This window comes from Amblyomma mixtum, chromosome 1, assembly GCF_055824585.1.
Source record: "Amblyomma mixtum isolate Tamu chromosome 1, ASM5582458v1, whole genome shotgun sequence".
NCBI classification, from domain to species: Eukaryota; Metazoa; Arthropoda; class Arachnida; order Ixodida; family Ixodidae; genus Amblyomma; species Amblyomma mixtum.
The window spans coordinates 212345006-212371360 of record NC_143012.1 but is presented as its reverse complement, the minus strand read 5'-3'; positions in this window follow the sequence as shown (position 1 = coordinate 212371360).

Sequence of the window (26355 nt, the reverse complement as noted above, 5' to 3'; positions counted from 1 at the left end):
AACCGTTTGCGGCACGGCGTGAACGGTTGTGCACGCGACTGGTCTATCTTTTTAGAAGTGTATAGCGCTTTTTTCACGAAGTGAGTGACGTCGGTTACATTTAAAACTCTAGCTGAGCCAAACTGCAGGGCGACTGCATGTGCATGAAGAGTGTGGTGATGGTGGTTACAACATCATAGTGTACAAGAAAGGATCGCTTTTGCAATAGATGATATAGAAAGAGAGGTCGTGAAGTTCTATGTGCGCGTAGGAAGTGCTGTCAGATGTCATCCCCTCTTTCTTTCATAAAAGAGTGAAATGTTTTCCTACAGGTCACCGTAGCTGGGTATTTGTTGCGGAAACAGCTTCAGATGATAATAACATTAAATAATTGGGCATAAATGTATTTGATACAAGAGTATGGCAACAATTCCTGGAGCATGTAAGTGTAAGGAATGTGTGAATTCCTATATCTTTTTGAAATATTTATGTTGTTTTTGCGATCTAGGGGCTTCTAAATAGACAATAGGGATGATTTTCACTCATCCACAGGGTGTAGATTGTCTCAAGGATAGACAATAATTTTTCTGCCGGGTAGCAATGACCAGTGCCATTTGCCAGTCTATGATCGTTCCACTATCACGCGTGTTGCAACCTGAAATGTGTCGTGAACGAGAAGGAGAGAAGAAACTTTTATTGTCCACTGGTGTGGGTTAGAATAGCGACAACAGCACATACATATTGCAGTACATACCACTAATAACTCGTTCACCATCGCCACCATAAGCCAAGAGACCGCCTTCAAGCTAGTTAGCATCAAGGAAATCAATCTTCTCGACCAGAAGTTTCCTCTGACTTCCCTACATCGCACCACGAGCCGGGGCGTTGCGCGGCGTCAACACGAACGCGTGAGATCCCCCAACGAGGCCATCAAAGACACACAAGCCGAAAATCCCGAAGCTCCTATCACCGCTGCCCGACGTATGGGGACAAGAGGTGGATTGTCACTACCTTTGCCTACGTGCCAGAAACGCGCAAAATTAACTACGGTGGTAGAGTCCACTTCTCTGCAGTCTAGAGAGAACGGCCGAAGCCTGGGTGAGTTGCAGGAAGTCAGGTGTTAGAGAAAAGGTATGTACACTCCCTTAACCACACCGATGCTCCAGAGAAGAATCTCACGAACGAGTAGGCCCTCCAGCATGTGCCGCACAATATATCCTGTACATTGGAAGACACCTGAATGGAACAAGAGGACGCAAATTAACAGCAAGGGCTTCTGCTACATGCCAATCCTGGTCCATTCAGAAGAAAACAGACATCATCAACCCCATCGACCACACTCAGCCCGTTTCGACTCTCCGACAGCACCACCTCTTGATGCTCAGACGCTCGACAGCTGTTCCGGTGTTGCCAACTGGAGGGCAAGTAGCTCGCAAACGCGGGAAGCCTGCGTCTGAGACGTCGACCTCGGGCAGGGTAGCGGTGAGAGTCTCGGCCATCCGACACACGTACCGGAAGAACCCCGGCTGCTGTTCGGCTGAAGGACCTACTCATCATCATCAGCAGCAGCAGCCTCACAACGCCCACTGCAGGATAAAGGCCTCTCCCATGTCTCTCCAATTAACCCTATCCTTTGCCAGTTGCGGCCACCGTAAACCCGCAAACTTAATCTCATCAGCCCACCTAACTTTCTTCCGCCCCTGCTACGTTTGCCTTCTCTTCGAATCCACTCCGTTACCCTTAAGGACCAGCGGTTATCATGCCTTTGCTTTACATGCCCTCCCAAGCCCATTTCTGCCTCTTGATTTCAACTAGAATGTCATTAACCAGCGTTTCTTCAATCACCCACTCCACCCGCTTCCGATCTCTTAACGTTACACCTATCATTTTTCTTTCCATGGCTCGCTGTGTTGTCCTTAAGCTGAACCCTCTTTGTTAGCCTCCACGTCTCTGCCCCATAGGTGAGCACCGGTTAGACACAGCTGTTGTATACATTACTTTTCTCTTGAGGGATATTGATAAACTGCCGTTCATGATCTGAGAGAACCTGCCATGTGCGCTCCACCCCATTTTTATTCTTCTGGTTATTTCCCTCCCAACATCCGGATCAGCGGTCGCCACCTGCTCGAAGTAGACATATTCTCTTACTACTTCCAGCACCTGGCTACCAATTGCGAACTGGTGTTCCCTTGCAAGGTTGTTGAACATTACTTTGGTTTTCTGGACGTTAAATTTTATCCCCACCGTTGTGCTTTGCCTGTCTAACTGATTGATCATACTTTGGAGTTCCTGTCCTGAGTGGCTTAGCAAGGCAATGTAATCTACGAATCGCAAATTACTCTGGTATTCTCCATTAATTCTTATTCCCAACTCTTCCCATTTCAGGACCCGGAATACCTCCTGTAAGAAGGCGGTGAATACCATTGGCGAGATCGCATCTCCCTGCATGACACCTTTCCTTACTGGAATTTTAAGCATGAAATGCTTTTAGCTCCCGTTGTCGGCAGTGTGGTGACGTCACGCCGAGACCGAGAGCCATCATCCGGGCACTGAAATCCACTCATCCGGGCACTGAATTCCAGTCATCCGGGCTCTGAAACGAGAACATCCGGGCACCGTACGAGACAACGAGATTTAACGAGACTCTCTAAGCCCTCCTACGCGACCGGCATGCAAGCGCCGGTTGGTCTCCAAATGAGACAAAAAATAACTGCTGCTAGTGCCTTCTCAATGTTTATCAAGATATCAGTGGAGCTGTGGGTTTGATAATGCACGGAATTATAATTTCCGATTTCTAATAACGCATGCAAAAAGCACATAAATGCCACATTACACTTCGTTGTCATACGTGATCCGGGGGAGAAGCGCTGCGTTCAAAGGGCAAGGCATCGCGCCGAACGGGTGGTGGCGTTCCTCCCTTCCTTTACGGTGCGGTTCGGGTGTCCAGCGAGATGGCAGAGAATTACTGCGCCATTTCCTTTCCTCAAAAAACCTTGCGTTCAAATGGCAAGGCATTGCGCTGAACGGGTGGTGGCGTTCCTCCCTTCCTGTACGGTGCGGTTCGGGTGTCCACCGAGATGACATTAGGCCCGTAAACATTTCATGCTTACTCTACTCTCGTTTACGGGAGAGGCAGAGATTTTTTTTTATTGCTGACTATTATTGCTCAAGGACCTACTACGTGACTAAAAAAGAGGCGCCGCAACGAAGAGAAAAAGTAGGCGAGGAGCCCTCTCCCCGGGTAGTCGCTGGCGTTCACCAGGTCACGGACGCCTCCGACAGCGAGAACGCTGGACATTGTGTTCAGGTTGGGCAGGCTACACCCGCCCATGCGCGTGGGAAGACGGAGGAGACCGCGAGCGACGGTCTCCGTCTTTCCAGCCCAGAAAAAAAATGGCTGAGGCTTAACTTGGTTAACCCTGGTCAGATGCGAAGCATATTGATGGCTAGGCTTGGTAATACATGGCTTTCCTTGGTTGAATACTTGGTCATTTTAATACAACCACTAGAAGCCTTCGTCGTGGGGGAAGACAAGGGCATGGCTACAGCGGAACGCCGACTAACTCCGAGACGCGCGTTGGGTGGGCGCCTGGATTGCCACGGAAGCCGCGTCCGCCTGCCCGGTGGAGCGAGCGTTTCACCTACACACGAGTGTGAACGCGCGTTCGAAATGCGCGGGAATGCCGCTCGAGAAATTCCGGTGTCTGTGCGATGGCATCGTTCTCCCTCTCCCAGCGCGTGACGGCGATCTGTCGTGACGTTATGTGTCACGTGGTATGTCACATGGTGTGTCGTCACTGTACCACGTGGTCTGCACGGCGTGCAACCACAGCGACGGCGCGAGGTGGACCCTCATCTTCCTCTGTCGTGACGTCATGTGTCACGTGGTATGTCACGTGGTGTGACGTCACTGTACCACGTGGTGTGCACGGCGTGTAACCACGGCGAAGGGCTGTAGTGTACCTCTGTCTTCCTCTGTCGTGACGTCATTTGTCACGTGGTATGCCACGTGGTGTGACGTCACTGTACCACGTGGTGTGCACGGCGTGTAACCACGGCGAAGGGCTGTAGTGTACCTCCGTCTTCCTCTGTCGTGACGTCATGTGTCACGTGGTATGTCACGTGGTGTGACGTCCCTGTACCACGTGGTGTGCACGGCGCGTAACCACGCCGAAGGGCTGTAGTGTACCTCTAGTAATATGCTTCGCATAAAACTGCCACTAAGTGTGGCCAAACGACGCGAGAAAGTGCGCGGCGGAATAGCAACGCAGCCGAGTGAAATAGAGACGCGCACAATGAGGGAGTATAAACGCGTGCTCCGACAGTGAGTGGCGGAAACGCTTTGCTACTGTCAGACGTCTCACCGCGGTTTCCCTCATCTCAGACCACGGCTCGCGGGCTAGCTCCCCTGGGGAAAGGAACGCCACGCCCAACACTTTCACTGCCGAGACCCACTTCACATCGCCCGGCAGGTCTGACGCGAAGGCGCGAAGCTCAGAGCTTTCCTCTTGCCCCTGTTAAGCAGGGCACCGGAAAAATCGCGGTAACACACCACCAGCCGTAAAAACGCTGTGTAGCTGTCCTTGTCCCGCAAAAACAGGGACACCTTCGCCAGGCCTTCACCGGCAAAGGGAAACCACCCACTGATGGGCGCTCTGCTACATAATACGAACATGCGTGACAGGGTACAGTCCTGGCGAATGCCACGCTAGTTGGCGAAGCGCGCTTACAGCCTATCGACTGGGGATTCAGTTAATCACATCAGTTACTGGACTTCACGTTCCCTCACAGAGCTCTCGAAAGCACACCGGTTGCTTGGTAATACAAGTGTCTCATTGTCTGTTTACACGGCGGACGCTTGATACCAGTGCATTAAATAATATTGCGCTCTACAGGGTGGCAAAAAGTTTTACATCAAAATGTGCAATTTAAATGTTATAGGAAGAGATACATGTTGAAATTGAATATGCCGGAATTGGTGTAATGTCGATACATTGGGTTCTTAAAATAAAATCTGTTTTTTGAGGAAAAGAAATTACGCAGTAATTCTCTCCAATCTAAGTGGACACCCGGACCGCGCCGACCGGAGCAAAGTGGGAGCGAAAGAAGAAAGAAAAATTACAGATAGGGAGAAAACTTTATTTACAGAGGAATTCGGGGCACGCCCCAGAGGACACTTTGGAAATTCTAAAGTGTGCTTGATCTCAGCCGTGTGCTGCACACTACCCCATACTTACAACTATCCAAACATCACATAAACGCTTTGGAGGCTTTGATTCGCAAGGCATTCAAGGTAGCACTTCATCTTCCCCGCAACACACCCACAGACAGATTGCTAGGCCTGGGCCTCCACAACACGATCGGGGAACTGGTGGAGGCCCACTGACAGGCCCAATACATCAGGCTCACACAAGCCTCCACACGTCTGTATATCCTGGACTCCCTCGGAATCAGAATACCGGCCAAAGACTCAACCCTTCTCGCCATCCCACGATCCCTTCACCAGGAGCTCCTCATCAGGCCGAGCCCGAGGAATATGGACCCGTCCCACCATGAGCAGCGCCGCAGAGCCAGTGCGAAGGCACTCCATCGAGCGTACGGCCCCGAGCCGGACGCCGTATGGGTGGACGCTGCCTGCACGGGTGATGAAGCGACCGCAGCTGTGGTGGACTCAAGTTCAAGTTCAAGTTTATTACACAGGAAAAATATACAAAGTTTACGGTGAATGAAGCATCCGGATCCTTAGCCAGTGGCTAGATTCGGATCCATTACAAACATGTTATAAATCTAGGCAGTTGAACAAGGCTTAACGTACAAAACATATAATTAATATAATGAAATAAAATAATCAATTCAACAGTAAGGGGAGGTGTATTGTTCTAATAGCATGTACCCTTTTAGAGCAGGTGCAATGTTCGAGATGGACTTAATGCTGAATGGGATGATATTCCAAACTTTAGCGCTGACAAATGCTATGCTTCTAGGTCCGTATACAATGTGCATTGTAGGTCCTCTTTATCCTTCTCTTTATGCACACTCCTCACACTACCTCTCCCTCCAGACACCTCCCCTGAGGCTGCAGAGGAAGCCGCCATTGTACTTGCTATCACCCGCACGGAAGTCCGGTACATTTTAAGTGAACCTAAAACAACGATTCTAAATTTTGCTCGAAGCCGAGTCCATATCCCTGCTTTTGGCATACTCGACTCGCCCGAGGAACCCCCGCCCAGCCAAGTGGAGCTGATATGGGTGCCCGCGCACTCCGGGAATCCCGGAAACGAGGCCGCCAACCTTTTAGCCCGAGGTTCTTTAAACCGGGCTCAGGTGGCCTCGGATCGGGGATTCCCGAAGGAGCTCATGCACTCATTCAGCGAGCTGACGGAGGCCTACAGAGCCTCACGCCAGCTCTACCCCCCGCCCCACTCCTCCCTTGATAACCAACAAGCAACACTCTGGGGCAGACTACAGACACACTCTCTCCCCTCACCCCTTACCCTAGCCCACTATCATCCCTCCTTCCCCACTCCGGCATGCGCCCTATGCCCAGAACCCTTCGCCTCTTCCCTCCACATCCTTTCCCTCTGCCCGGCGGACCCTCCCCCGCGGGACCTAGAGAACCTCAAGACCTGGGAGGACTGGGAGCCCCTGCTGCGCTCGGAGGACCCGGCTGTGCAGACCATCGTCACCGACCGGGCTGCCAGTGTTATGGACCTTAGGAACATAAACACTTGAGTGCAGTGGGGTCGTGCGGGGACCCTGGGGCCTGCCCCGAATTCCTTGTACAATAAAGTTTTTTCTCTCTCTCTCTCTTATGAACGCGTGGCTCAAGCTACATGTCACGCCAGTCGGTCAGCGAAAGGTATCCCACACACAGTCGTATGCTACATGCCACGGTGAATACCGCGCCACATTGACTTGTAATGGAGGCAGGAATTTGTGTATAGTACTGCCCATGCCGGTGGAGGAAACGCTTATAGCTGCGCTGGCAATTGAGGAAAACGAAGTAATTTTCTTCGTTCCGTGCTTCATGTTTTACCTCATTTTACATTAAGTATTTCACCGCCTCGCATCCTGAGTAATTATTTATGTTTCTTTCGAATAAAGGACACCTGAATAAGAAATTCAGCCAAATATAGCAAACATAGCGGAAATTTCTTGATACCTACCGTAATGCTCAAGGGAGCAGCGAAATTAAAAAAGACGAAGATGGATCTTGTAAAGACTGCTCAGTGGTCAAGGCGGTTACCTACTGAGCAGGAATACCGACGTTCGAATCGCCTCGGCGCCTGCGTTTTGATGGAGGCGAAACGCAAAAGACGCCCGTGTGCTGTGCGATGTCAGTACATGCCAATGATCCGCGGGTAATCGAAATTATTGCGGAGACCTCCACTACGGCACCACTTTCTTCCTTTTTTCTCTCACTCCCTCCTTTATTCCTTCCCTTACACCATGGTTCGGGTACTCACCGAGATCTTCGAGGCGTTTATTGCGTCATTTTCTCTCCTCAAAAGCAACTTTGAATTTTTCTGTTATGATGGTTCATGAAGTATGTTGTTTTAGAGCTCTTGCATCGCTTCAGTGACTGATTGACTGATTGATTGAGTGACTGATTGATCGATTGAGAACAATTGGCGGTTACCACTGAGTAACGCGAGATTTACGACAGTTCCTATTGTATATTAAATTTTAAGTATTCGGACAACTACCACATAGTGTGGGCCTGCCCCTCCAATCCTCCTATCCCCCTCACCCCAACCCAACACGGGAGGACTGGGAGCGACCCTGCTCGACTGCTCTGACCTGCAGGTCCAACGGGCCTTGGTCGCGCGAGCCCAGGCGGCGGCCGAAGCCACTAGGGCCCCGAACTAAGGACCTGCACCTAGTACTTGTAAGGGCTCGCCCCCTCTGGGCCAGCTCATGCATAACCTCTTTAACTGCATCCGGATATAAATGTTTTCCACCACCACTCCCAGCACCAGGGCTACTGTAGGTGAGCGGCGCCAGTGATGACCCTTCCCTAAGGGAGCGCGCTTCACAGCCGGTTCAGCAGATAGCCCATGCTACATTTCTTTGTTCTCGCCATACTGGCCCTCATGCTTTCACGGTAACCACACTTTGAACGTTTGTAGTGGTAACCAGCCTGCGGTTACGCATTCATACGCTGTACCCACACCAGCCTCCATAAACAGCAGCTGCCCTCCTGGTGGTTCCTGTGGCAACAGCCCACGGGTAACGACTTCTACCCTCGCGCTGTACACTCCTCTGTCCACGCTAAACATTCTCCAGTTGGGGATTCCTCCGCTCTAGTGGTACCCTCATCCATCCATGTTAACCACCCTCTGGATGACAGCGGTGGTACCACCCAGAGGCTACCATTCCTCCAGTCACTTCATGTTGTCCTCCTCAGAAACCGCAGAAGAGGCGGCTATTTCTTTTGTCGTGAGCCTGATGTATTGGGCCTGTCGGTGGGCCTCCACCAGTTCCCCGATCGTGTTGTGGAGGCCCAGGCCTAGTAATCTGTCTGTGGGTGTGTTGAGGGGAAGATGAAGTGCTACCTTGAATGCCTTGCGAATCAAAGCAAGGCATTCAAGGTGGCCTCGGATCGGGGATTCACGAAGGATCGCATGCACTCATTCAGTGAGCTGACCCAGGCATACAGAGCCTCTCGCCAGCTCTACCCCCCGCCCCACCCCTCCCTAGATAACAGACACGCAACACTCTGGCGCAGATTACAAACACATACTCTCCCCTCGCCCCTTACCCTAACCCACTATCATCCCTCCTTCCCCACTCCTGCTTGCGCCCTATGCCCAGAACCCTTCGCTTCTTCCCTCCACATCCTTTCCCTCTGCCCGGCGGACCCTCCCCCGCGGGACCTAGAGAACCTCAAGACCTGGGAGGACTGGGAGACCCTGCTGCATTCGGCGGACCCGGCCGTGCAGACCATCGCCACCGGCCGTGCTGCCAGTGTTATGGACCTCAGGAACATAAACACTTGAGTGCAGTGGGGTCGTGCGGGGACCCTGGGGCGTGCCCCGAATTCCTTTGTAAATAAAGTTTTCTCTCTCTCTCTCTCTCTTTTGTCGTTAGAATCGTATGCCTACTCTGAATTCGGCATACGCAATTATGCGAGGGGTAGAATTTCTCAGGCCACAATGAACGCATTTGGTCAAACAAAAAACAATCAGTTGAGTGGATATGGGTCACGACACATTTGGGGAACCCTGGTAACGAAGCGGTGCACATCAAAGCTTGAGTATTAGTCAGCCGAGCATGGGACACGGCACTCACTGAGAGCTTCTCGAAGGACGGCCTAGCATTATCTCATGATATTACTAATCATTTTAAACTAGAAGGGAGGAAAGGAGGAAAACAGGAGACCACCTTCAGGCGACTCCAGACGCTATCCTCTATTATGACTGCTTATTAACTACAAAATTTTTACACCGGTGATTACGAGCAGGAATGTACAATATGGGACGAAATATCCACTTAGGATCACATATTGTGGAGATGTAAACAGAAGCCGCCACCGGAATCTCTAACAAGAGTTCCTACTCTCGAGAACAAACACCATGCTATCCACTGAGTCCTGTTGTGCCGGCGCCCACATTTCGCTGGGTGGCCTCTCTAAACCAGCCCTGCGCGCCCGCCGTCGCTCAAAGCAGGCCCAGAATAGGGTGCCTCGATGCCAGCGCCGCCGTTCAGGGTGGTGCCATCCTTTGACCGCTCCAACGCCGCCTCTCTCTCCCTGCGGCGCCATTTTGAATCACAGCGGTCGGTCGGGCTGGCCTCTCAGTTGCGTGGTGCAAGCAGCTGAGCTTCCGTTTTTCTAGGCCCAGTGGCTGCGGACGATCGCTGGTGGCTTTATTAAGGCGGAAGCCTTTAATGTCTCATCGTTGTAAGCAGCAGTTGTCGACAGAAAATGTCACGCTTTTAAATTGGTGGAAACGGTCGTGACGTCACAGTGCGCGAATTTCAAACGGGGCCACTTGTACTTTGGCTAGTAACCATACAACCAATTGAAGCGATCGTATAGTGATGCTCCAAGTAAGTGGGACTGAGCTTAGTTAATTGCTTAATTACCCAATTAGCCTAATTAGCTTTACTAGTCAGGCCATATAAATAAATAAAAGCGATTAAGAAATTGGTCGAGCTCAGGAGTCGAACCCCGGTCTTCGGCGTGAGAGACGAACACGCTATCCACTCCGCCATGCCAGCTCGATGGTTTGGAATGAACAAAGGCGCGTCTAGTGAATACGGTGTCTTCACTCACTCTCATCCTCCTCCATTCCCTTCCGGTGAGGTTTAGGTGTCCACCGACAAATGAGAGACAGATACATTTCCTTTCCTCAAAAACCAATTTACCGACGAGCGAGGCGTAGAACCGAATGGGCGATGGCGTTCTATGGACTCCTTGGCAGCGTTGCAAGACGCTGTCGCGTTCCACTCTTAGGGGCGAAGCTTAACATCTTAACCACACATCAGTGACCACACTTTAGGTAAAAAAAGTGCCCCCCTGAATTTTGTGAGACAGTTACTGCGGAATTTCCGTTCCTCAAATACAATTTTCATTTTCTTCATTACGGCTCCTCTTTATCTATCTTCTTTCACTCCCACTTCCTCCCTTCCTCTACGGTGCGGTTCAGGTGTCCACCGAGATGACAGAGAATTACTGCGCCATTTCCTTTCCTCAAAAAGCGTTGCGTTCAAAGGGCAAGGCATCGCGCCGAACGGGTGGTGGCGTTCCGTGGACTCCCTGGCAGCGCTACAACGCGCTGTCGCGTTCCACTCCTAAAGGCGAAGCTTAAGCGTCATTAATTAGCAGTTAATTAGTCATCAGGCATTAATCAGTAATTAACCATTAATTAGTGATTTGTAATCACTTAGTAATTAGTACTCAATTATATGTGACGCCACCAGTGCCACAGAAACAGCGAAGGTGGTGCGGAAAACGCTTCCGCCTCTACCCACTTTAGACAGTCAAAGCGCCCCCTGAATTTTTTACCACTCTGTCTAGTTCTGCTATTCGTGGTTTGCATCTTTTTTTATACTTTGTGTTCATGTTCGCGGCGAAAGTTACACCACACTGTGCACCACAACATTTTTTCTCCTAAGTCTTGCCGACTCATTTCGTGGTTTAACCTTCTTTCATGCTTTGCTTTTATGTTTTCGTTTAAGGTTACACCCCACGGCACATGCCCCACTTTTCTGTCCCAATGTCTTGCTTACTTATATTGTAGTTCGTGTTTTTTTCATGACCTGCAGTTAAAGTTGGCATTAAATGAATAATTTGCATTGTCTTTTGTTTTGTTCTCTGTACACTCTTAAGAGGGGAGGCTGACAAGCTATGTTATTTATATGTCTTTATCAGTAATAAAGATCAACTTTTAGGTAGGAGTTATTTTTCGAACAGCCTAAACCATCACCACACAATTTTGTAGACAGAATAGGAAATACACGCATAACCAACGTTAAAAACCGCGTTTTTTAACAAAACCCTCTGTGGTCGATTTTTTTTTGAAAAGCGCGACTTTTCAATGTCGATTAATTCGATTTCGAATTTAAAATTTTCAGAATCACTGCAGTTTTTAATGACTAAAATCCATCCTTTTTTGAGCATGTTTACATGCATGGTTTATTAATGAATACCGATTGGCTTGAATAAAAAAAACATGACAAAATATGTGTAGAATTGTGTTTCACAAACTGAGGAATCGCAGGAGAGCAACCGGTGCGTATGTCCATGGCGCAAGCGAAGTCTGCATGCGAGCGCACGCAAGAGCATCCGGTGGTTGTGCGCCCCTCATAAAGATGAAACGAGTGAGAAACTTCCAGTAATCCTTTATGCTATCGCCAACGAGGGGCGATTCGTTTTCTTTGGCATCGAGAAAGAAAACGCAGGAGGAATGGCAGCGTCGGTATACGGCGGCATCATTTGTATATACCAGCGCCCGCCCCACAAGCAGATGTAATTGCACCCTTGTGAGTAATAAACGAGCGAGCAACTCGCAGTTACCTTGTGAAAAATTAGAAAGCAGACAGACGCCAGTTTTTGCGAGCAGAAGAAACAGAAACAGCCCGCGCGACGATAGCGAAACCAGCCGCAGCGCTCGAGCAGCTGACGACACGCGGGCGTTAGCAGAACATGGGAATTGAAATCCAAAATTTTGTGCAAAAAATAAGAGGAAGCAATTTCTTCTATCCGCATGGAGCAGCAGCACTTGCCCGGCAACATATCTATAATATATTAGCGCGTTTTTCAAACCAAGAGACGGAACAGTAAATCATATTTGCTAGCGCTTAGTGAACACACAGGACAAGAACACAAACACACAGGACAGACTCTAGCGTCTGTCCTGTGTATTTGTGTTCTTCTGCCGTGTGTTCACTAAGCGCTAGCAAATATGATTCCAAACGCTTTCCACTAGCCCAAGTTTCGGCCTTAATAAGGAACAGTAAATGTTCAACCTCGACCACCTGGGGATGTAAAATTAAGTCATGCAATTACGTCTTGGACCCTCGGATGTTAAAATGGCTATTATGATTAAAAAGATACGCAGTGCGATGTCGATGAAAAAGGCTGTTCTAGTCAAAAGCACTCTCACGCCTACCGAGAGTAAGAGTGGCGCCGTTTCACAACCTAGCGCAGCTGATCCCGTGTGATTCAATACGGCGGCGCCCGCGATGTTGTCTCCACCCTGAACGGCGGCGCTGGCATCGAGGCACCCTAGCCCAGACTCTCTCCGAGATATCGAGGCTTGCAGCGTGAATCATCCCGCCTCGCCGGAGCATTCTTACACCGTGGCCGGAGCCTAGCGCGGACCGTTCCTCCTCCTCCTCTCCGTCGGCTCGAACACCTGCGACGCTTCGCCGGCCGGCCGTTCCTGTCGGCGAGCCTTCAACGGCCGGGCGCCCCTGGGTCATTCGTCTAATTTGAACGGTGGCCAGTGCCGTGAGCTGGTTGGAGGATTTGAACTGCTGGCTGCCGCAACGGACACCGGCGGCTATAAAAACGGAGCCGCGCTGAACCCGCGCAGCAGGCGGGCAGCAGAAGAGCCATCACACCGGAGCTACGCTCGCCGCCGGGGCCGCCCTTCTTTTTGCTAGCCCGTGATGCTCTTGGCCTTTGTATCATGTAAAATCCATTGTACATACTGTACATAAAAGTCATTTGACTCACCGTCGCCTCGACCGTTTCCTGACTCGGACTCTCAGTCCCAACAGTGGATGGCAGCTGTGGGATCGACCGGCGTCAGCTATCTCGGCGCCGTGAGTGCCTGATGTTTTCCCCTCAATTCGCCAGACTGCTCTAGCACACGTGATTGTAGTTTAGAGTAGGGCTGTGTGTTGCACTGGAGAGAGCTTTGGTGTTTCGAGCCAAGTCGGAGCGCTTTGAAACGAAAGCTGGTGCAGAGGGAGTAAACGAGGCATTGTTGGAAAGAATTACTTGCGCGTGTCGTACTAGTAGCGCTATAGTAGTGAACGGCAAGGCAATTCTAAGAAAAGGGCAAACTACAAGAGGCTGTTGTGCGCGATGGAGAACTTCAAAGTGAAGGAACTCATCGAAATTTGTGAAGAGTTGGGCATTGAATTGGGGCCCGCAAAACGAAAGCATGCGATTCTTGAGATCATGCGGAAGGAGGATGTAACGGCTGAGGAAGCCAATGAGGCCTGGGAAGAGATCACAGAGCGCCGTGAGCGCGAAGAGGCAGAAAACAGAAGCAGCTTGAGCGCGAAGAGGCAGAAAAACAGAAGCAGCTTGAGCGCGAAGAGGCAGCTATGCACCCTGGCCAATCCTCCGCCGTGGGTATGTGCCATTCAGCCCGAGGTCATCATCATCATCATCAAGAGGCAGAAAAACGGAGGCAGCTTGAGATAAAACGGCGTGCTCGCGCTAAGAAACTGATGGACCTGGAGCTTGATGCGCATGAGATCGGATTCGAGAGATATAGAACATTGTCCGATCTGCATGAGACCAACGGTCAGCAGCTGAGAGGCAGGCCGCAGCGCTTCGTGATAGCCGAAGATATGGCGAAATATTTGGCGGAGTTCGAGCGCGTCTGCGAGAGAAAGCGCGTTGAGCGGAATGGTTGGTCACAGAGGTTGGTAGCCCTGCTTTCTAGCGAAGCGTATGAAGTTGTAAAGCGCCTGTTGGACGACGGCTTGGCGGACTACGATGAGCTGAAAAGCTTCTTACTGACGAGATATAACCTGTTACCGCTGGACCTTCGCCAAAGGTACCTGCGAGAGAATAGCACCCCATCGTTTTACGATTTTCCCTACCAGTTTAAAGCCGACATTTTAGAGTGGCTCGAAAATGCTGAAGGGTCGGAAGATCGTCACACAGAGGTAGAGTGCGTCGCTGTAGAGCAGCCCTGCCAGTGCGGCACAGAGGAAGGTAGTCCGTACGTGGCAGATGTAACTGCTGCTGTAACAGTGGGAATTGCCCCGCTTTGGCAAACGAGAAAACCTCTGTACCATCGGATAAGGTAGTCACAGCATCGGACGATGCACTTAAAGAGGTCTCTTCCATTGAGATTGGAGCGGAGTTGAAGGAAATTGGATCTCCTAGCGAGTCAAAAGCAGGATACGTTGCAGAGCACGGCAGAGAGGATGTCCGTGTGGACCTTAATAAAAGCGCCAGTGCTAACGCTAGCGAAGTAAACGAGGACGACACGCCGCGTTGTGCATCGCATTCGACAGAAATGCAGAAACCTGAGACTTCCGATCAACGAGTGCGGACGCATATAGAGTTTGGGGACGCTGAGTTGTGCGCTATAGTGTTTGCAGCGAGCGATGCGAAACGAGTCCCGTGCTTTCGCACTGCTCTGAGCTTTGCGACATTCCAGAAAGCAGCTGCAGTAGCGGGAGCACCGCGACTGAGTGCAGAGCCGACCCTCATCCGAAATTGGCTGAAACGCGTCAGGAGCATGACGAGAGCTGCGTGTCAGTAGTAATGTCAGTAGAAAACACAGGTTCGTCTGCGCCTGAGGAAACTAAGGTGCTGGACGACAGTGGAGAACAGAACGTTCCAGACGACATAGGGGCGGTAGACGTCAGCCCGTCCGAGAAAGATGAGGACGAATGCGCACTCAAAGACGCTGAGCAGGAAGAGCGCAGCTTTGAGGAACTTAGTAAATGCGCCAAAGACATGCCTTATCTAGGTAGCGCACGTGAATCGGCTGACAATCAGAGTGATATTGTCAGAGAACAGGAACCTAGGCGACGGAAGCAGCATGTGCTTCCTCAGGAGAAAATGAAAGGAAAGCACAAGAAAGGAAGCTGCAACCGGAAGGAAAGTAACAGCCAGTACCGAAAAGTGAGCTATCACCACAAGGTGATAGACAAACAGTGCTGCCTCCGAAAGGACACTAAAGGCAAACTCAAGAGAGAGAGCTGTTACCGAAAGACGATGAAAGGCAGGCAAAAGAAAGAGTGGTGCCGCCGAAAGATGAAAGGCAGGCATAAGAAACACGGGCGCTGCCGAAAAGAGAGAAAGGGCAAACGTTCGAAAAGGGGTTGCCACCATCGGAAGCATCAGCTTCAACGGCACATGGATAGCAGCAAAGTCAGTCACTTCGACAGCCCTGAAACTAGCGTCAGAATCAGAGCTAAAGAAGTGTTCCAGGCGTCGCTATCGCGCAAAGCGAAACACATCAGTGTGCCGAGGCAGATTGGTCTGGGCAGTAGGATAAACTGCAAAAAGAAATCGTTTAAGCAGTCGTGCGGGAAGGAGTATATTCGGATTAAACCGAGATACAAGAGAGCGCTGCCCAGGAGGCGGAAAATTAAGGAGCGGGACAAGGGTGAACCTTGTCGCCAGCACACATAGTGTATGATGCGAAAAAGCGTGTGCTTTCATGCAGGCTCTCACTTTCCGCTGTAGTCACGGGAGAAACCGCGCTCCCACAGAAAGCGGCACACGCGCAAGGAAAGCGCGTGTACGGCTCAAAAGGGACAAGATTTTACGGGGCCGTAGTGGCAGAGGCAAGAAGAAACCGCCTAAGCGCTCGGCCAAGCACAGTTATCGCGATGGAAAGCCGCGTGTAAGGATAACACTATTCGGTAGGCGTGAAATCAAAAGGCCGTGTAGATGCGAACCTGACATCGAGCGGAGAGGCAAATGGGTGCGCGAGAAAGTCAAGACTCGTGAAAGGTCTGACTTGCCACCACGAACAGAGAGAAAGAAACAACGGTCCAACCGGACGTGTTGCGCACTCGCCATTGAATACCGCGACTGGCATGCGAAGCGCAAAGAAAGGGACAAGTCGCAAGTCAGTGAAAGCGAATCTTTCTCGTTTTGTTTCTCCCGCAGAAACTGGAAAGACAAGTACAGGGTGAGAGAAAAGCGCAGCTACAGTGAAAGAGGCAGAGTCATTAGCTTCCGCTGTAGCGGGTGTCGTTTAACGTTCGTTAGAAGTGAGTTAAACGTTGACGTAGACGCACTAAGCCGCGCGCTCTGAGCAAAGCTGCCTTTGACCGCCTCGTGGCTTACCTTTTGACACTTTGCGAACAGCTGTTCAGTTCGCTCGCAGATCGGCGAAAAATTGATATCCTCATTTGTGGCCTCAGCTGAGTGTTTTTCTGGCCGAGTGATCTCAAGAGAGCAAATTTATTTTGCATTCATTTCATCCCGTGTATTTCCTGTGTTTGACACTTTGTTTGAGTTAATTACTTTAGAGTTCTTGTATCCCACATGTGTCTCTTGTTGAAGAGGGAGCGAAAAGGGGACAGAACTATTGCTAGCGGAGTTTTTGTGACCTTTAAGTCTGGCGTTTTGATGGGTGACGGAGGGCATTTGCTCGTGTTGGGTGTTGCCTGTTGTCGGTCGGTTCTTGGCAACATGCAGAACGATCAACTATCGATGCTGTGAAGCAAGCTCTTCCGAAGGACCGAGCGAAGCTAGTCCAGGCACCTGGGCGACAAGGCGGCGGAGCAGTGATCCTGTCCTGACGAGCGGGACCTGTTCACGGAAAGGAGCCTGGAGCTACCTGCTTAGCAGACTTGTCGCTGTCCGTACTGCCACCTCAACTGCGGTTGCGGCGCACACGAGCTCTCCTTTTCAATCCTCCGACATGTTATCAGCAATGCGACACAGCTGGAGAAGCAAGCGGAGGCGAGCGCAATGACGAGGCAAACGTTGTGACGTCATACCAAACGGCGGCGGCGGCTCCGCCGCGAGGCGCGCGGTGTGATATAATGACGCGGTGGGACGAGCGCGCGGCGTCCGACAGCTACAGCGGTGCCTCCTCGCAGCACCGCCACAGCGAAATAAGTTCGTGGCGAATGTAGCTATCGCTACAAAAGGACTTGGTTCAACGGACGCGGGCGGCGTTGCATGCCAATGGGATCCCGGAATAGCGGCCTCACTTAGTACTGTGAGGGAAAAGGGCCAATAGGGCCCTACATCAATCACATCTCTGAAACAAATTAATACATGATAAAAATAGATGTCTGTCCTAATAAGCAAGTTCTTTTAACCACATCATAGTGTTGAAACAGATTACATGTTTTTTTTTTTCATTTAGAAGTGTACTGAACATACATCTCACGGCTGCACTATGGTGAAATTGCTTTTGCTGTATTACACATCAATGTGAACCAAACCGTGAACCGATATAATTATGACACCACCATTATCACTGTGCAACAATTGGATAACAACAACAATGCATTCGTAAAGGCACCTTTTGAGCAATGGTCTCCGCGTCGACATCGGACACTGAATCGGTTATCTTTCGCTCCCTACCTGGCTCAGCCGAGTTTTCACCGCCACTTTTTGAGGAAAGGAAATTACGCCGTCACTCCCTCACATCTCAGTGGACGCCTGAACCGCTCCTGAAGGGAACAGGGTAAACAGTCACGGAAGGCATACAAATGAAGGCACATACCTCGTCGGTTCGAATCCCTGTCGTAAGCTAGCCTACAAATTGACTAGCACATGTAAGCTATACACAATTAGAAATCGCGTAACACCACCCGCAACGCTGTATGAGAAAAAGTTGAGTCGCCATTTTGGCAGGAATGTTGTAGGGAAAAACTGCTTCCCCATTGGCAGTCGGCCGGTGGGGAGTATATATAGAACTATGTGTATAGGTTTTTCTAAAGCGGCGATGCTCAGTTTGCTGTGGGCGTCATACGACCGCTTCGTGACGTCACCCTATTTTTCATTCAATCGTTATTTTCTATAATATCCGCGAATACATACACTAACACACGCACGCCGACGGCTTTTCAAGCAATGGGGCTAGTAATTTTCATATTAAAACACGTAAGAAACATTTCGTGTGCAGCCGTAGGGAAGGCGGGGACGAAGCCATTGCTTTCGGAGGCATTGAACACGGCTATGCTTTCGGAAGCGTACAGCACGGCACAAACGCAGGCGTTTCCAACGATTGCCACAGCTGTACGTGCATAGAGCCCTAACGTGCTTTGATGCCACTGTCGTCGTGACTGCTTATCTGCGTCCGAAGTTGTAGCACCCCGTTTAGGTGTAGCCAGAGCCGTATGCTCTGGGTGTAGCGGGGTAAATGAAGTTTCGACGCTTGGTTTAGTTTTAAAGGAGTGAACGTTCCTAAGCGACTCAAGCTATGGGCGACGCTGTAGTGGTGGCCGCCGGATAACTTCGATCACCGGCGGTTCTTTACGCGCGCATACGTCGCACGTTACGCAGGTCTTTAGCGATTCGGTGCCGTCGAAATGCGACCTCCGCAGCCAGGATCAAACCCGCGTCTTTCACGATATCACTGAGCCATCGCAGCCGCTTGGTAGAGTCTGTTATAGCTGCTCTACTACACATAGTTTGAAATCCTATGTATGCATGCCTTATAGCGGCTTCGACGGATCTTTTATAAAAACTAATTATACAACCAGCAGTGAGAAGCCTCTTGCGCTTTCATCTATGGATTAGACTTATTCACAAAAAATAATCGCAGGAGCATTTTAAAAGAACCCAGTCTGCTACAGACCGCCCTTAATCGTGACTCTAAAATCTATGATGCCAACATAATTGACGGCGGTTACATTTCTCTAATACTTTTTTTTGCGTGAGGCATGGCGCCCTCCACACGCGCCTTGTTGCACGTATGAGTACCAGCGACACGCCTATGTATTGACGAGTGCTGATGCTAAGGGCAATATGACCATTTTAGAGCGCACCACTTTGGCGCCCATATCTCTGTTTCGCGGTGCTGGTGGTGTGAAACATTTATCGTGTATTAAATGTTTACATAGAGGTGATTGGAGTAGGCTCTATTAGCCCTTTTCCCTAACAATACTAGGTGGAGCCCCTATCCGGGGCCCCATTGGCCAGCAACGCCGCCCGCATCCGGTGAACCAAGGGCTTTTGGGTCTTTAGGACCCAATTAATTTCTCATTGACGTCCCCTCAAGCGTAGCCATACGGCTACAAAGGAAAGCTCTACAGCTTTCTCAGGAACTTCGTAGTTAAAGAAAAATGAGAAATTACTCCCTTATTACTAATCTACTCCACCTTGGGGGATTCCCCTAAAACATTTGGTCAACACTGTTGCCACTTCGAGTTATTGATCAATTCGCTCTCGCCCTACCATAAGCTTGCCGTCCCGTTTAGCTCAATTGGTAGAGCGACTGCTCCGGTGAAGCGTTGGTCCCGGGTTCGAACCCCGGACCAGGAGGAGTGGGAGGCGACCCTGCTCGGCTGCCACGACTTACAGGTCCAACTAGCCTTAGTCGGGCGCGCCCGGCCGGCGGCCACCACCACTGGGGTCCCATACTAGGGACCTCCACCTAGTGTTTGTAAGGATCACAAACACCTAGTGTTTGTGGATCAGTCCCTTAAGGGCTGATCCAAACATACCTCCTGTTCCTTTTTAATAAACGTTTTCACCACCACCACCTACTCTTAGAGGCGAAGCTGAACATCTTAACCACACACCAGTGACACAAACAGCAACACTGCGCTTAAGGCTTTCGCCTGACCGCACTTCAGGTCAGGAAAGTGCCCCCCGGCATTTTTTTATAAGCAGTGGCTGCTTATCTGCTGCTGATATCACTGCGCGTGATGCCGAGTGGCGCGTCAAGAACTTGACGCTATCACAGTGTGCTCTTCAGACGCTCTCGAAACGGGATACAGCTCTTCGGATCTGGTAGATCCAAAGTAAGAGCGAAATTACGACTTAAAATGGCAATGGTATAATGGAACGGACACGCAGCAACATAATTCGCAGCAGTGAGAGAAATGCTTTCGCGTTAGCTAACTCAAGGTGATTTTCATTTCATTTCGTTTACTGAACCCTCAAGGCCAAAGGTATTAAAGAGGGGAGAGGTTACAAAACAAGAAAATACATAAACAGATGCAATGCATGGTACAAAACAAATTATTATCATATTCCTCTTATGCAATGTTAGCTAGTGCAGAACGAAAATGCTGGTTATCACTTATGTCGACGATATCTGCGCGAAGGCGGTTCAATTCGCGTGATGTACGAGGCAAGAAAGACTGAAATGCAGTTGCAGTGTTACACGTTTCAATGCCAACTTTGTGACGATGATCAATGCGGTTTCACACGTATCTGGGGGACGAAATGAGGGCATCATGTAGCATGGGATGATGGTAGAGTTTATGAAAGAGGCTCAAACGTATTGTCTGCCGGCGGGATGCTAAAAGAGGCAAAGAAAGATTAGCTTTTATGCTTGTTACACTTGCGGTACGGTTAAAGTTGGACAGGTTAAAACGAGCAGTGTTATTTTGAGCTAGCTGAAGCAAAGTTATCAGTTTTTCATGATGGGGATCCCATACGGCGGCGGCGTATTCCAGATTAGGACGTATTAGTGTTTTATAAAACAATAATTTTAAGGAAGACGGCGTTTTGGAAAAGTTACGGCGCACTTAAGTGCACTTAAGTGCATCCCTGGAATATTTCAGTTTCATACTCCAAAGACCTTGCAAATGACTCCTCGCTGCCTTAACGTACGACTTTTGAGGTCGGCGACCTCTGTCGTCTACCCGTCGCGTACCCGTCTAGGCCCTGTGCGCAAGCATTGCTTTAGAACTCATCCAAACGGAAGCCCTAGCCTCATTTCATCCGCCCCAATTACTGTTCCTTTGGTATGTCTATAACTTTTTTGCCACATTCGCCTCGAAGATTCAAGCCAATCCCTTGACCACATAAACTTCTTCCAGCCGACCATACAATTCACCATAGGAGAAGAACAAAATGGCACCGCTCCACTCCTGAACATGCTTGTTCAAAGGACAAGCAACCGGTCTGCAAAGTCGGTGTATCGATATGCCTCACATACTGCTCAGTACCTGTTTTTCTCCCACCACCCAATATAAACACTCCGTTGCATCTGGACTTTTCGTCCGCGCTGTCAACTTGCGCTCAAGCCCGAGCAAACTCAGCGCCGAGCTTCTTATCCTAAGGAGGGATCTTGACAAGAAAGGGTGCCCGTAACCGATGTTTACTACCGCAGAGCGCCGCTTCCCGATAAGTAACTGCAAGAAAACGGTCACAGAATGTATCCCCTATGCTCGGGGCGTCAATGGGGCCGGCTTTTAAGTACTTCAATGTCCATATCGTCCACATGCCATCAGCCAAAACAAAACAAAACTGGTTGGAGTGAAAGATTCGGTCGAATGCTTAAGATATTCTGGAGCTGTCTGCAAAATTTCGGGCAAAAGTTACGAAGTTTAATTCATCGGCGAAACGGGCTACTTCAACAGGCAGTTGAAGCAACATCAGAATGACGTCGCCAACGGACTCGCGGATCCCTGGCGCAGCACTGTCACAGTGCGAAACACGCCAACTGTGGGACATTGCCTCGGTCGTCGCGACGGTGATGGTGGTGTGACATTTTTATTTGAACATCCTTTCTGTTAGGCGTTCAGTACATCCTGGGCCAAGGCGACGAGGGCACTTTGTATTCTCAGATCCAGGGAGGCGAGCCAGATGGGCCACGGTGGGGGTGGGGGAAAAGGATAGGCGGGGGACTGGAAGGCTGCGTGGCACTGTGTAAGGCAGTGTTCTATGTCTGCATATGTGTGTGGACAGTTTGGGCACTGAGGTGTGGAAGTGTACCGGTATAGGTAAAGTTTGGCTCGTGTATGTAGGAGAATGAACTGTATTCGGCGAAGAATGCGAGCTTCACGGATCGATAAGGATGGGTGCGGTGGTGGTAAATCAGCTAAATCCAATTTCTGCTGCGCGTAGTATGCGTCGACAGTACGTTTGTAAGTCCTGACCGCCTGCACCGTCGGTGGGCTCGTCCATGGGATCCCCGGCGCCCGGTGTATAGTTTCGCAGGCAAGCTGGTGAGCCAGCTCATTGCCGTGGATGCCCATGTGACCAGGGATCCACCGAAGGGTCACCGGTCGTGGGCTTAATGCTAAGAGGGCGGCATCTAAGGCCGATCGGGTAGGGAAAAGGAGGGCTCTTTCATGGAAGGCACGCAGAGCTGCCTGCGAGTCTGTATAGACAACGTATTGGGGGGCGGAGGGTAGGGTGGCAAATTGTGTAATGGCATCGGCGATACCGTGAATTTCTAGGGCAAGCGTGGTGGGTGGGGAGGGTCATGTGAGTGCTGGTTGTAGAGAGGGAAGGGTGGAGGAAGAAGGCTGCTGTGGAGCCCGCGGTTTCCGTAAGACAGGCGTCTGTGTAAGCCACCGCCGCAGCGTCCAAAGGTGGCTTGTGGTTGTATGCGTATGCCAGGCGGCGGCCGGCGTGTGTGTGTGCGGACATGTTGCGTGGAATGGGTGCGAGGCAGAGGTTAGGGGGATAGATCGGAGACGGCGGTGGGTCTGGGAAAGAGATGGGTGCGTAGGGAGTCTGGGAAAGTATCCACCGTCCAGCTGGTGCACTGGACAGGCGGATGATTTGTCTCTCCCGGTGCAGGTTAAGGAGGGCTTGAAGAAGGTGGAAGAGGCCTGTTCTGTACAGGGTGTCTGTAGAAGCCTGAGGGGGGAGTCCTAGTGTTGCTTTATATAGTGTATTGAGGGCCCGGGTTAGTTTGTCTTGTTGTGTACTTGTAAGTGGGCAGTAAGGTATGTAGTACAGGAATTTGTTCAGAGCCAGCGCTTGAGCAAGGCGGCTGGCGTGTGTCTCGGAGAGGCCGGCATGTTTTAAAACTACGCGGCGCAGTAAGTGTGTTACTGAGTGACATGTGCGTATGGACTGATTGATGGCAGCGGTGAAAGTGTTGGAGTTGAGTGGCATACCCAGGATGCGACAAGATTCGACGCGGGGAATGCACTGTCCGGCAAGGGTGAGGGAGATGGAGGGGTTCATCGTCCGTTGATATTTACTGCGTGTTATGAGTAAAAGTTCTGATTTCTCAGGAGCGGGTTGCAGGCCCGCTTGGGAGAGTTGTGAGGAAATGGTGTTAAGTGCATGTTGTAGTGTGGTTTGGACCTCTCCCGGTGAGCCAGTGGTGACCCACAAGGTGAGACCGTCTGTATAGAAGACGAAATGAAGGTTGGGAATATCGGCTAAAGCCCGGGCGAGTGGGACCATGCCTAGGTTAAAGAGGATGGGAGAGAGGACGGCACCTTGTGGAGTGCCAGGAGTGAGTGGGATTGGGTTAGACAGTTTGTCGAGGTAGCGGATACGGGCAGAGCGGTGGGAGAGGAAAGCTCTTATGTAATTGTGCATGCTGTGTCCGCACTGCGTATCAGCTAGTATGGTGAGGATGTGGTCGTGTGATATGTATTCAAAAGCCTTGCGTATGTCAACGGTTACTAAGGCTTTGACCTGCGCAGCGTCTGAGGCATTTGAGTTAAAGAAAGTGTGTTGAAGGAGAAGGAAAAGGTCTTGGGTGGATAGTGCTCGGCGAAATCCAATGAGGGTGTGGGGGAGATAGTCGGTGGCTTGAAGATGGGAAGTGAGGCGGGCAAGCACCATGTGCTCCATGAGCTTGCCCGCGCAGGAGGTAAGGGAAATAGGACGGAGGTTACTGATACTGGAGGGTTTATTGGGTTTCGGTATGAATGAGACCAGGGACGATGTCCAGTCCACTGGCAGGGTTCCAGAGGTCCAGGTGTCGTTGATGACATTAAGAAGAAATGTGTTGGCTTCGGGGGGAAGGTTCTTGAGAGTTTTGTATGTGATTTTGTCTGCACCGGGGGTAGAGTGTGTGTTACAACGCGCGAGTGCTGTGTCAAGTTCTGTGTGCGTGAAGGGGATGTCTAGTGCGGGAAGGGCTGGACCATGATATGGTGAGTTTAAAGAGGATTGTGAGGGTGGGAAATAAAGTTGTTGGAGGTCAGTGAAAACCTCTGTTGGAGTATGGGAGGCGAAGAGGCGTTCAAGAGTGGGTGTGGGATGAGGTTGAGGTCCGAGAAGGGAGCGGAAAAGGTACCAGGATGATTTTTGATGTAAAGTTCCGTCTAAGCGGTCACATGTTCGTGTCCAGTGTTCGGTTTCGAGTGTCTTGCAGTGGGAGATAATGTCGTTGCGGATTGCTTGTATTCTGTCGCGGAGCTGTGTGTTGTGTGGTTGTGTAGCTAATGTGCGTTGGAGACGTTTTCTCCGCTTCCACAATCGTAGAAGGTGAGGATCAGGGTTGTCACGGGGAGTAGGATTAGAAATTTCACGTGTTTCCCGTGACTGGGTGTTTCTGAGATCATCGACCCATGAAGCGTAGTCGGAGGGGTCAGATGGGGGTGGGGGTAAGAACCGGCGAAAGTCTGACCACGAAGTGTGTCGCACCTTCGCCCTGCGTCGGGGATGTTGTGTGGGTATGTTGATGACAAGGATGGAATGGTCGCTAAGTAGGTATGTGTCAGTATTGTGCCAAGTAACATGTGGAATGCATAGAGCGAAGGTCAAGTCGGGTGTGGTGTCTCTGTGATAGGAGGAACCCTGTCTAGTGGGGCGTAAAAAGTAATTCAGCAAAGAGTAGTGTCGAGAGTATATATGATCGTGGAGCAAACGCCCTGCTTTTTGTGTGGTTGTGTGGCCCCACTGTGTGTGTGGTGCGTTGAAGTCGCCTGCCACAAGCAACGGGGAAGTGATGGTTTGGAGGAAGTCGAAAAGGTGGGGTAGAAGGGTATGCTGTTTGGGGGGGTTGTAGAAGTTAACGAGAATGGTGGGAGGGGATGTAGGTGCAAGGAAGAGCTCGACGGCAACTAGATGCTGTGCGAGTATATCAGGAATTTGGAGCACTGAGAATTTGAGGTCTCTTCGGATATATGTTGAGACCAGCGGTGTTCGATCCGTAGAACTCGCATGAATCGCTTGGTATCCCGGGAGGGTGCGTTCGCCTCTGGTTTCCTGGAGTAGGAGACCAGAGGGGGGTGTGGAAGGGTGAGGAGATGCTGGGAAAGGGGCGTACGTGCCGTGCGGATGCATCGGCAGTTCCACTGGAGAAAGCTATGAAATGGGGGGCGTGTCTTAGTCTGCTATGTCCTCTGGGTGGGGGCTGTGACGACGGCCACAGGGCTTTTTCTTTTTAAGGAGTGGGGAGTCAGATGGGGAGGAGAGGGCTGTAAGTGTATGCTGAATGTGTTCTATGAATTCCGCCTGCTTGGCGGCGGCGTTGGAGAGTGTAGTGACTAGAGCTGAGTTGAGTTATCTGCAGTGTTTGTGCCTGTATTTGTTGTTCCAGGGCCTCCTGGCGTTGTGGTATGGTGTCAAAGAGGGAGGCGAGGTGGTTCATGCCTGTCTCAAGTGCCTGAATGTCAAGTTGAAGCTGGGCTAGGGTATCGGGTTTATCGGGTTGTTGTGGGGGGATGACGGAGTGTGCTGGTGCGGGTTGGGGAGTTGAGGGAGTGGGAAGTGGCCCACCTGAATGCTGTCGCGAGGCTGGTGGTTCTTGGCTCAGGACGCTGGCGGCATCCGTACTGGAGGATTGGCTCTGGGTGGAAGTAGGTTCTTGGAGTCGGCTTGGTGCGGCAGTGTTGGGCGTCAGGGAGCAATGTGCTGGTGGCCGGGGAGGTCCTTGCAGGACATCTGCATAGGTCTTGGTGGTGGCAGTGTGAATGGTGAAGGGAAGATGCCTGCCAGGGGAGTAGTTTGGAGTGGTTGCGAGTGTTTCAGGGCTGTTGCCCGACAGATGTATTGGTGGTGGGTCACGGGGTTTCGCCTTTGTAGAGGGCTGTGCTCGGGCTTGATCCTGCTGCTTGCGGACTGGGCAGGTGTCGGCGAAGGTAACGTGGTCCTTTTGGCAGTGCAAGCACCAGGGCGCACAGGGATGGGTAGCGTTCGGGTGGACAAGGGTGGTCGTACAGGTAGGACAGAGGGCTTAGGTGGAAGGGCATTGGAACTGTCTGTGCCCATACTGAAGGCAGCGAAGGCAGCACAATGCCCGGGGACGGTGTGGGTAGCAGCGGTACGCTATTTGTTCGAAGTAGATAGTTCGTGGGACGGTGCGGCCCTCAAACGTAACCAGGACAGTG